We start from the raw sequence: 12,466 nt of genomic DNA, 5'->3' as shown, positions 1-12,466 counted from the left end.
CAGTGGTAGAGCATTTGCCTAGCATGTGTGAGGCACCGGGTTCAATCCTCAACACCACATATAAATAAATGAATAAATAAATAAATAAAGGTATTGGGGTCCATCCACAATTTAAAAATTTAAAAAATGTTAAATATTTATTCTGAAATAGTTACTAACATTTTAAAACCCTCATGATATAGCAATATATGCATTATCAAGATTAACATATGAAAAATGACCTAGTGATGGATCCTACAACTGCCACAATAGTGATAGTCTTCGTCCCTTGGGAATGCTGTAACAGAATACCATAAACTGTGTATTCTGGAAATTTATTTTTTACAATTCTGGAGATTGGGAAGTTTAAAGTCAAGGCACGTGCAGATTCGGTGTCTGCTGAAGGTCCCTTCTGAGGGAAGGGAGCAAAGAGGGAACTTGCTGGGGGTCTTTCATAAGGATACTGATCCCATCCAGGAGGGCTCACCCTTGTGACCTAAACACCACCCAAGGCCTCCACCTTCAAACACCATCCCAATAGGGATTAGGTTCCAACATATGGAGGGTAGAAGGACACACACACCCAGTCCAGGGCAGTGAGGAATATGAACGATATTTCAAGATCCTTGGGGCAGGTCCTGCGGATATTACTGTGCTTTGTTGCCTATGGTTGTAATTGAAGGAGGCTAATGAAGGGAGCTAATGAAAATGAAAATGTAAATTGTTTCCCATCCAAATTCAGGGATCCCCTGAATTATACCATGGACTCCAAGTTAATTATACCATGGACCTAATTGTTTAAGTTAACAACTTTCTCTCTTGCATCACACAAACTATCAGGGCCAGAAGGCAGAAAGTAGCAGACAGGGAACCTGTGGAGGGTTAGTGCTGCAATGCCTCATCTGGGGCCAGGGTGTGTTCCTTGGGGGCTAAGGCAAGATAACCTTTTAAAACGTTCAGTCATGTTTCTCCCATATGGCCTTCCTGCCACCTAAATGGCCAGACCTTAGGGAAGATCTCCAAATTTTCTCTTGGATTTTGAGTATAGGAAATTAAGGTTCTCTTTCTAGCCCATATAAAATTAAAAAATGTTCCCAGAACTGGGGAAGAGAAAGTAAGAGGGACGCAGACCAGTGTAGACATCAGAGGGACCCTGTTCCTGCCTCCTGGCCAGAATCCTAGAGTTGGTAGGAATCAAGGGCAGAGGAAGCTGAAACATGGTGAGTCCAAGGTGAACAAGGCCACAGGTAGCCCAAGTCCATGTCCTAGACTGGCATGGAAGCAAACAAATGATATCTTCAATAAAGAGTCCGGCCTGAAGGTGTTGGTGGACTACCATGAGTATGGATGTGTGGGGCTGATGATCACCAGGGAAAGCAGGACATGAGGACTAAGTAGAGGCTCATGAGGACAGATGCCACCAAGAACCAGAGCCCACCACGATCCTAGGTCTGGGCATCAACCAATTGCCTGGAATTGATGCAATTCTAGGAAAGGGGTAAGACTGTCAAAGTGCTGAGATTTCACTTCCCTAGTTCTGTAGAATGGGGTCCCATGATAGAAAACAACTGTTGGGGGAAAAAAGTGATTGCATTTTCTTGTCGACTTGAGTTTGAGCCCCAAAGTGCACACTAGAGGCACTTTTGGAATGCACTGGCACAGCTCCTGCAGCACGTGCTGTTGGCAGCCCTCTGGTGCCCTTTCCCTCCCGTACTCAGGACACCATGGCCGATATCCAACAGTCCTTACTCACACTGCTGTGTCTTTGGCTGTGTCTTTGTAGTGAACAATGCCTGTTGTGCCCCAGTCCACCAGTGCAGTGTGCCAGCAGTTCCAAGAACATAATGTCCCTAGCCCCTGGCTCCCAAGAACTCCCAACCAAAGGCTAAGGTCGGTGTGTATAAAAACTCACTTTCCTTGCTCCTCTGGTGGGATAATGAGGTATGTGATGTGTGCTGTCTCCCTCAATTAATCCAAGAGGATGAAGCTTCAACTGCCCACAGAGAAAGTGGTTAGAAAATGAATCTTTTTGCTGGCTGCCTTCTCTCTCCTGCCTCGCTCCTCCACTCTCCTGTTCATGTCTCCTTCACCTGCCAAATAGAATATTAGCAGATCAGGGCATGGTGGCACATACCGGTAATCCCATCAATTTGGGAGGTTGAAGAAGGAGGACCACAAGTTCGGGGCCAGCCTCAGCAACTTAGTGAGACCATTGGCAACTTATGGAGTCTCAAAAAAAAAGGGGAGGGGGCTGGAGATGTAGCTCATTGGGAGAGTACCCTCAGGGTTCAATCCTCAATTCTGAAATGTAAATAAGCAAATATGGAATCATATGATATTACTGATATTTGGCCTTCTTTGACTTATAAAAAATGCCAATTTCAGGAGGATGGGATAGAAAAGATAGTACAATGAATTGGACATAACTTTCCTATGTTCATGTATGAATCCATGACCAGTATAACTCTACATCACAAGAATGGGAAGTTATGCTTCATGTAGGTATAATATGTCAAAATACATTCCACGGTCATGTATAAAAAGAACAAATTTAAAGAAAAAAATGCCAATGTAATATAGCTCAACCTAAAATTTACACTCAAATCTTTATCTTAGAGCTGTTCCAGGATGACCCACATTACAACAATTATATACATACTCTATCCAAAAACTGTCTTTCAGGTCGCCACCCAGCTACACTTGGAATGAGTCTTTGGGAGGAAACTGCTGAGCCAAAGTCCCCAGGAGCCCCCGCCAAACCCTCCAACTCCACAGCACAGTGGGTGGGTCTCTGGAGAGGTGGAGATGGAGCCCAGAGAGACCACTTCAAGAGTGAGCAGCACTCCACCCAATCACATATCACAGTGGGAAGGGTGTCCACAAAAGAAGGAAATCATGAGAGATAAGGGAACGCTGTAACTGGAAAAGTGATGGAATGTTTGGAAGCAGAAACCCTGGGTGTGGACTTGAAGTCTGGAAAAGGGAACTCTGGGGGACTGCGGAAAGCCCAGGAGTATGACTGTCCTGATCCTCATCTTCCTTCCCAGAGAACACGATCCCACAGATGTGGCATCCAGGCAGGCTCAGGAACACCTTGGCTAAATCAGAAACCCTGGCATAAACATAGCTCTTCACCTTCTCAGCCACTTGATGCCTTTGAGGCTCAGAGATCCGAGGACCACACTGTGAGATAGCAGTGGGGGAGCAGGAGGAGAAGCCAGGTCTGGTTCCAATGCAGCAGATGTTTTTGCCTGCAACCAACAGTAGGAAGTGCATTCTATTGGTCATCTGGGTGCACAAGCACACACCTGAAGATGTCTCAAAGTAATAATAACCCTAACTATCAGAATGCACTTTGATACGTTTATTCTAATCTGTTTCATATTTCTAAATGCTAGCCATGACCCTAATTTCATAACCCACTTCTGGGTGGTGACCTGAGGTTTGAAATCTTGCCTATTAGTGTTACTAGAAATTAAAGGGTGTGGTGTTGCTGGGCTTTTTCCACATACCATGTGTTTGCATCAACCTCTGGGTCCTATTCAGAGTTTGGGGGATTCTTGGGCTGAGCCAAGAGAATCTGGAAAATTCCATTAAGTGAAGGCAGTTCCCATCTTCCAATACAGTGACTCAAAGCAGCCATCACTACAGCTTCCCTGTTTTTTTGCCATGGCGTAGGGCGTATGAATGCACTCTCTAATCAAATTATCACTTTTTAAAACCTAAATTACTCAGTCTAACCCTGTCTTTGGGAGTAATATTGGTAAAATCACAGGTTTGATGTTATTCCCGATGCAAAATAAAATAAAAGCATGCTTGTCTGTGTTCCACCTTAGGTCATCAGACCGGCAGCCCCTAGTCCCTACCCAGTTCCTTTCATAAGGAAAGGCTCCAGTCTCTGCACAGCTCGAGCTGTCCCTGACACCTAGAAAGGCCTTACCCTTCTGTCCACTTCTCCAATGGCCATCAAACCCATCATCATAATTAACAGCACTTAAAGTCACTTAATCTTTATACCACTGCTAGGAGGTATCAGAGTCACCTCCATTTACAAATGAGGAACTGGAGCAGAGGGATCAGAGAGACTTGCATGAAGTTCCACAACTAGTAAGCAATAGAACCATGTTTTAAACCCAAGCCATCTCATGACAGAGTCTGTGTACCTAATCACTAAGCTCACTGCCCCACAAACCTATCACCATCCTCAGCGCCTGTGTTGCCTCTTAGAGACTCCACCTGGACTTCCTGGCCATGGGATGAAGCTTCTTTTCCCAGAGCCTCACATCTTGTCTGCTGATTCATTTGAAGTTTCATTATAAGCTACTAAGGGACCTCACCTCTACCAGAAGGGGGCTTATTAAAGGGAAGTTTGCATCTTATTCCTCTATGTATCTCTGGGTCCAACAGACCATTGAGGCAGTGAAGGCCTCAGGAAGTGTCTGTGGAGTCTGTGGCCTTGTTGTTTAGTGAGCACCCAGCTCTCTCTGCTAGTTACCAACTTGCAGGCAGTTTTCTAGAGAAACCTGGGAATAGACAAGGGTAAGGGGAAATGAGTCAGAGGCAACAGACTCCAAGAGTCTTAACTCAGGGTCCACAGACCCTGGTGGGCCCACACCTAGCATGTAAGAGTAATCTTCGGGCTCCGATGGGAACAAGTTTACGCCCTTATCTTCTCTAACCTCTGATGGAAATTTAGCATTTCCTTCCATGGGAATGTGACCCATGACTCTTTCACCCATAAAATTCACGACAGTTTCATTTCACATTACCATCATACCAGACATCTAAAAATATTTATAATCACTTCCTGGAAACTTTATTTTTCCCAGAACCACAGCTAGATCTTGAATTTAAGACATCAATCAATAATATATATATGTGTGTGTGTCACAACTTTAAAAAATCTTTCAGTAAGACTGGAATTCTTGGCAATTTCAACAGAACTGGTAATCATAAGTATTTTATTCTACTTATTTTTAAAACATAATTCTGAGGTAGGCCCGTAGGTTTTGCCAGATGGACAGGGGGAGCCATGACACACAAAAAAAGGTTGACACGCTCTATGAAGAGAGTCATGGTTTAAAGCTGGAACTTGGAGTCAGGAGAACTGAGTTTGAACCCTAGCTCTGCCATTTATAAGCCAAATTACCTGGGCCTTCGTTCCCTCACCTGTAAAATGGGCATTACTACCTACCTTCCTAGAGTAGCATCCAGCACCTGAGTAAAGGTGATTCCCAAACCGGTCCAGGACTGCCTGGTGAGAGGTCAAGGCTGGAGACAGTGGAGCCCTCAAGCTGGTATAGGGTCCACCTTCCCTCTCACTTTCCTTTCTCTCCTGTGAGATGTCATTTGTCTTCTCAGTATGGATGAGCCCAGATTTCTGTAGTACGACAAAAAGGCTGGCCTTGGGCTGGGGATGTGGCTCAAGTAGTAGTGCACTCACCTGGCATGCGCGGGGCGCTGGGTTCAATCCTCAGCATCACATAAAAAATAAAAAGAATAAAGATGTTGTGTCCACCGAAAACTAAAAAATATTTTAAAAATTCTCTCTCTCTCTTTAAAAAAAAAGGCTGGCCTCAGAGTGTTTGGGGATTCTCTATTCCTTTGCTGAGTCCATAATCTACACCCCATCCCCAAAATTAGCTGCCACCACCAGAGGTCTTTGAGAGATGCCACCCAAAGTATTAAGCTTTGATGTGCACTTCCACATTTGTCCACTGGGCGGGGCTGGTTCACACTCAATCTGCTGAAATGGGAGCAAGGAACTTCTCAGAGCTGGACCATTCCATCCCACCATCCTCTCTTACCCCTCTCACCTCCCTCTCCTTCCCCACTACCATCCCAGATTGAGTCTTACATACAGAAAAGCACTGCCTCTGTACCCCTTTACAGTCACCTACTGTCCTAACCACCCTAATAATAGTGGTAACTTCCCTGATTGCCAGCATATAATAGGTCGCTTCTAAAAATGTAGTCAAGGAATACAGACATCCTGCCATTCAACTTTGCAATGGTGAGACAGAGTACCCACAAAACCATTCTGGTTTTCACCTTTAGTACAGTATTAACAAATTACACAAAATATTCAGAACTTCATTTGTGTTAGATTATTTTACCCAACTAGGTACTAACATAAGTTCTGACCATGGTTAAAGTGGGCTGGACTAAGCTACAATGCTTGGCAATTTAAATGTATTAAATCATTTTCAATTTAACATTATTTTCAACTTGTAATGGGTTTATCAGGGATCTTTGTTGAGGAACAGCTCTATATTCTTTTGTGTTTGGTTTCTTCAGATCAACATCATGAGACATGAAGTTGTAATTCATTCTCATTATTCTATAAGTTCCATTAGGTAAATAGGCTTTTTTTTTTCTTTTATCCACTCATTCACTCACTCAACATTTGAGTAGTTTCCAGGTTACGGTTTGCTTCGAGGCTGCTCTGTGGAGGGAAGTTATCACCCCCCTGACCCCAAACTTCTTCAGAGCTCCAGACTGGTGATGCTACACACTCATAGGAGGGTTCAAAAGGCAGGCCCACCCTCAAGTGGGGCAGTTTGGCTTGGGCCAAAGAAGGGGCAAGTGGCTCTGGTGTATACGGTGGTCAGGCAGAGGGCAGGAGGATCCAGGCTGGAGTTTGTGTAGGTCGAACTTCCCACCTGTGCCAAGGAAGGGAACCGTGGGCTTTCCTATGGGCATATCCAGGTGTAGGCAAAAGAGAAAGCAGAGTGATGGGGATTGAAAGTTGTCATGGAAGAACGTCCAAACTGGAGTCTTTATTAGATACTCTAAGTTATTATATACTCTTTATTATGGGTTATTATGAGTAGTAATGCTGTAAACATTCTTGTATAAGCTTTTTCTGTTGTGTATATTTCTAGGAATGCAATTTCTGGGTTTGACTTTGGTAAATACTGAAGAACCATTTTTCAAAATAATTGTACCCAATCACATTCCCTCCAACATGATGGACGTACTACAATTTGCTTATCCATTCTGTAGCTGAGGGACATATATTTACAATTTATGTTTACAAATTATGTTTACATAAACATTCATGTGCAGATTTTGCAGGGGGGTCCATGGGTTTTCGTTTCAATTGAGTAAATGCATAGGAATTGAATAGCTGTTGTAATATGTTTAACTGTGTAAGAAACCAGCCAAACTATTTTCCACAGGGGGGCTCCACCTTCTCACATCTCTACCAGCAAAATATCAGTTCTATTGCTTCACACCCTCCTAAGTACTTGATATCATCAGTCTTATTACTTTTAGCCACTCTAAGGTGAAGCAGTATCTCTTGTGGTTTTCATTTGCATTTCCTTGCAAACTTCTGGTGTTGATCATATTTGCTTGCCACCCATATATCTTCTTTGATAGTGTATTTTTTCAAATATATTGCCCCCCTTTTTGGTACAAAACCAGGTTGTTTTCTTGGTATTACATTTTCAGAGATATGATTTGCAAGTGTTTCCTCTTAGTCTGTGATGTGTTTTTAACACTTTTTTTTTTTTTTTTTTTTTTTTTTTTTTGGTGCTGGGGATCAAACCCAAGGCCTTGTGCATGCAAGGCAAGCACTCTACAACTGAGCTATATCCCAACCCTTAACAATGTCTTTTGAATATTAGAAGTTGTTGATTTTGGTGAAGTCCAAATGGTTTATTTTTTATTGACGGAGTGTGCCTTTGGTGCCTTAGCTGAGAAATATTTGTTTACCTTAATGTCATAAAAGATTTTTTCTGTTTTCTGCTAGAAATTTCATAATTTTAGTTTTTATAGTTAGGCCTAAGATTCATGAGCCTATAATGGAAAACTTTGGAAAGTTCTTTTTTAAAAAAATATGTTTTAGTTGTAGGTGAACATAATAACCTTTATTTTATTTTTATGTGGTGCCAAGGATTGAACCCAATGCCTCATACATGCTGGGTGAGAACTCTACCACTAAACTACAACCCCAGCCCCTGGAAGGTTCTTTGAAAGGGGTTCTGATAAAATACATTTTTTAAAAGGTTATGGTTTATGCCCAGCAAAACACTGAAGGTTTATAAGAATGGTCATAGTTTCTGTACAGAAAGTCAAATGTTAAAGGTTTCTGTCCATTCAGACTTGAACTTTTGGAATAAACGACCAATATGAGTGCCCTCCTCTTTGTTTCCTACCATTTATAGATGTTCTGCTACAGTGTATATTTAGTAGACTATAAATATGTCCTTTGACATTACAAAGAATTCTAGCCTTTCAAAAAGTTAAGAGGTGGGAAGGAGATTTGTTTAATAACATGACAAGCAAACCCTAAGCAGCATAACAGGTACATTAGGAATGCACCTTGCAACCTAGATAATTAATTTGTAACTAATAACTTTTAATGAGTGCCCACCTATGTCTAGGATCTCCTGACCAACTAAAGGAGTGTTCCTCTCTTGTGGAACAAAGATCCTGGGATAACCCTGTAATTTTATGGGTATCCTTTTCTATCTACCTTGAGCCACAATTATGAGTTCATGAGCCATTTTATTTTTCCTTTACAGAGGCAAGAGACAATTCCTTAGTTTGTCAACCCACAATGGCATCCCTAAGTCCACAGACCTTGTTCAAGAATCCCCACAAATTTTAAAATGAGCCTCTCAAGTTCACAATCTCAATTCCCAGGACCAGAGGTAGAAAAAAACTCATAAATCCATGATTTTCTTACTATTTTTAGAGGGATCTTTATATATCCTGAATACAAATATCCTTTATTAGTCAAAGAATTCCATTAACCAAAACAGTCTATTCCAGGGAAGATCCAAGTCTGAGGCATTCAGGGATGGGAGAAATTTTATGGGGTTTTACACATTGTGTCCCAAAAGTGATACATGCAAGAATCAGAATTTTAGGGAAGATGCTAAAACCTGTTGCACACCAACTACTGGGTTACCACTGCAAGACATTTGAAAGAAAGACATGGTGGGAAGCAGTGGCAAAGAAGGACCTTCTTTATGGGCACAGTAAACTACAGAGGTAAGCAAGGTAAGGACATAAGAACACTATGGTGGCTATGAGCCCAGTGGTCTCCCATTTCACACACAAGTCCTCAGGCTGTGCCTCTGGAATATTACTGCAGTCCTGTGAAACAACCTTGCAGCTGTCTTTCAGTTCATCTTTTTTTTTTTTTTTTTTGTACCAGGGATTGAACTCAGGGCATCTCGACCACTGAGCCACATCCCCAGCCGCTTTTCAGTTTTTACTTAGAGAAAAGTTCTAAGTTGCTTAGCACTTAGCATTGCTGAGTCTGACTTTGAACTCACAACTCTCCTCTCAGCCTCTGAGTTCATCTTGAATCCCACATAGTAGCCCCCTTTCCTTTCTATGCTAAGCTGCCACAAGGCTTTGGTGGTCTCTGAATTGTACCCAGGCTCACTTTGTTCTGTTTGTGGCTTGTTTGGTCAAGAGAATGTCATAGGGCTCTTTCCGCCTGAGCTTTCTTGAAATTCCTTTCATAGATCTTGTATCCCGCTAGAATAGCATGCTGTATGGATTCCAGGTGCCCTGGCCAGCAGAGGAACCCAGGACCTAAATGAGCACCTTGATAGTAAGAAAGGGACACAAAAAAGAAACCCCTTGGGGTGGAATGAAACTACTGAAACACCATCTAGATGACTAGGTTGACAGGGCCTGAGACCTGGAACCTGGTGGATTGTGGAGTTGCAGCTCAAGTTCACCTTAATCCTTGGAAGGGCTTCAGGCCACTGCAAGCCTGTTTATTGCAAAGTTTTTTTTTAATGCTGCAGACTTGCTCTATCTCACTGCAACTTTGAAGTTTTTAAGTGGTATACTGTTTGTGGTTTATATGCACGTTGAGAAAATTTGCCCCACAAAATGTGAATATTAGTCTGTTTAGATTGGAGGATCTTTTCTGAACTTCTGGGTAAATTCTTCTGACTGCAGTAGCATACAGGGTCCAGTAGGGGTCTCCTAAGACTTCCTGGAGAATAAATCATGCCTACTCAGATCCAGCAGATGGCTTCCAACACTCCAGTGCTCTTACAGGGTGTTTCCCTTACTCCTAGTGACACAAGAAAGGGCGTGCATGTGTTCAGCGAACCCAGGTGCACACCAAACATTTCTTATTCGATGAATTTTGTCCTTTAATAAAATGCTCAGACTTAGATGGGCAGGGGGCAGGACCTCAATGTAGGCTATATTAGATGAAAGGGACATACAGGTGTCCAGCCAGCCTTTTCTATGCAGGCCTCTGCTATCATTCTCAACATAGAAAGTGACAAGGGGTTGAGGATCAGAACAGTGTGCTTGTGGATGTGTCTCCCAGGTGGACTGCTTTATCTCAAGCATTTATCTTCATGTACTTCAACAGCTTTAATTTAAAACTTTCCTGGTACTAATTCATACTAATAAACCCAATACACTAAGCTTATAAATAAAAGTAACATAGATGTTCCAATAGTAAGAATAATTTAGTAAGATTTCACCTTAAAATAAAAACATCTAAATTCTTCAAACTTTCCAAATTGGATTGACAGAGTCATCATTCTCCCCAACTAAATTTGTCCTTCTTTAACAAATACATAAAAGAGCAAATATACAAAGTAGCTTCTTAACATGCACAAAATATTAATACAAATGGGTCTTTTAAGTATTTGTTTTATTCCAAAGCTTTCTAGGTTAAAAGATGTTTACTCACCTAAGAAGGCAGTTACTACACCAGAACCTATTTACTAGCAGACAGTGTCTATAAGAGGCTGAGGATCTTGTCTGATACCCCAATGGGCAACACCAGACTCTCTATATAATTATATTAATGATTCCATAACTTCAAGGGGGCCATAACTGGGTTGAATGATGATGTCTGAGATTTGCTTTGAAGTACTTCAGAAAAGAAAGCTTCCATATAAATACATACCTAACTACATCAATAAGGGAATGATCATCTAAGCTACTTCCCTGTATTCAACTTATATATTATCCATTTTTTTCTCCTTAAAAGTCTGTAGCTCCTATCCAAGTTCATCAGTTTGAAATCTTCATATAAATGTACCTATATTAAGATATGTAAACATATTTATATCTAAGGGTAAAGATATATAAATACCTCAAGATCTTTAAACTTAATGTTCCATAGTAAAGTCTCTGTTTAATTTTACAGTATTAACACTGTATAGAACTGCATATTCATTCATATTCATAGGGCCACATAAATGCTTAGAATCCTTAAAATTAGATCCAACTAGATTTTGGATATTTTACCTGACTTTGATTGACTCAAGATCAGAATTTACAGGTTCATTCTAATATTCCACGAGTCAAAAAGTGTCTCTTAACTGCTATTTTTAATATTTCTGTATTCTCCATGATACTAATAAATAATTTAACATCAACAGGATTGAGGAACAAGCCATCTACTATCTCTTACACTTTTTTAAAAGACAGGCTGGCCCCTGCTGGCCTCCAACTCCTGGGCTCAAGCCATCCTCCTGTCTCAGTCTCCTGAGTACTTGGACTATAAATGTGTCACTATGCCTGGTTCTTAGAATATTTTTTTCACTTTTCGCTTTCCTTATTCTTATGAACTCATGTCTTTTAACAGCTTCAAGTATTTCACAGCCATATTCTCCTTTTGATGCTTCAACTGTCACAACTTCTCAGTTTTTAAAACCTGTCTTTTGGTTGGTTCCTGGGTCGTTTTCAGATAATCATATTAATTTTTTAAAACATCCTTGTTTTCTGGCAGATACACAAGAGTGCTCCAAGCTCCCAAACATAAAATCTGCCATTTTTCTAAGGACCCTATTAACAGAATAAAGGCATTTTAAAGTCAAAATGGAATCATGAAATGATTTTGCTACTGAGCTACTGCAGCTGACAGAGCTGAACACATACATACTTTTTTCCACATATGGGTGAGAGTTCATATGATACCTAAAATTTAATTCTTACAACAGTGTTCCTAAGTTCTGTGTCGTACTTTTGTGTTTGTGTGGTATTCTGTGTTTGTACTTCTTTCATGTTGAAAATCTTGATTCCTAGAAAAAATACATGTAATCAATAACGTTTTTATCTAACAAAAGAAAATGGTTTTTCAATACAATATTAATATGATCAATAAAGTTACAGAATAGAGTCTGATTTTGTAATAGTTTGTTTTTAAATACTGTCTCCTAGACTGTCACTCTCATTAGTTATGTAAATTGTATTTTAGAGCTGCACTGTCCAGTACAATAGCCACTAACTATTATATGGCCATTGAGAACTTGAGAAGTGACTCGTCCAAACTGAGAAGTTCTAAAAGTAGAAAGCACTGGTGTGGTTTAGATCATTGGGGACATGCCCTTGAAGGGAATAGTAGGACCCTGCCCTATTCCCTGTTCTGCTCACTCTAGCACACTCCTTTCATGATATGCCCACCCTCACAAAATATCCAAACCAATGGAATCACCTGATCTTGGACTTGAACCTCCAGAACCATCAGTCAAAACCTTTTCTCTTT

At 41.0% G+C, this 12,466-nt stretch overlaps 1 protein-coding gene across 9 annotated transcripts in view; it reads right to left on the bottom strand.

The window, feature by feature from the left end:
- The window catches only part of Ackr2 (atypical chemokine receptor 2), a 51,784-nt gene that overhangs the window by 21,555 nt on the left and 17,763 nt on the right, over positions 1 to 12,466 (bottom strand). For 2 of the 9 annotated variants that reach the window (XM_071600229.1, XM_071600240.1), the window contains exons 1-2: positions 3,115 to 3,222; positions 1,892 to 2,069 (exon numbers count right to left, since the gene is read on the bottom strand). The exons of 5 other annotated variants lie outside the window; for them this stretch is intronic. The gene's annotated coding sequence lies outside the window, so the exon portion shown is untranslated. Of the gene's footprint in view, positions 1 to 1,891; positions 2,070 to 3,114; positions 3,231 to 5,173; positions 5,380 to 5,422; positions 7,496 to 12,466 lie in introns of those variants that run through there. 2 more of the 9 variants (XM_071600203.1, XM_071600208.1) reach the window with 2 other exon arrangements.

This window comes from Marmota flaviventris, chromosome 1 (assembly GCF_047511675.1).
Source record: "Marmota flaviventris isolate mMarFla1 chromosome 1, mMarFla1.hap1, whole genome shotgun sequence".
Taxonomy (NCBI): Eukaryota; Metazoa; Chordata; class Mammalia; order Rodentia; family Sciuridae; genus Marmota; species Marmota flaviventris.
This window is presented reverse-complemented; position numbering and strand designations above follow the sequence as displayed.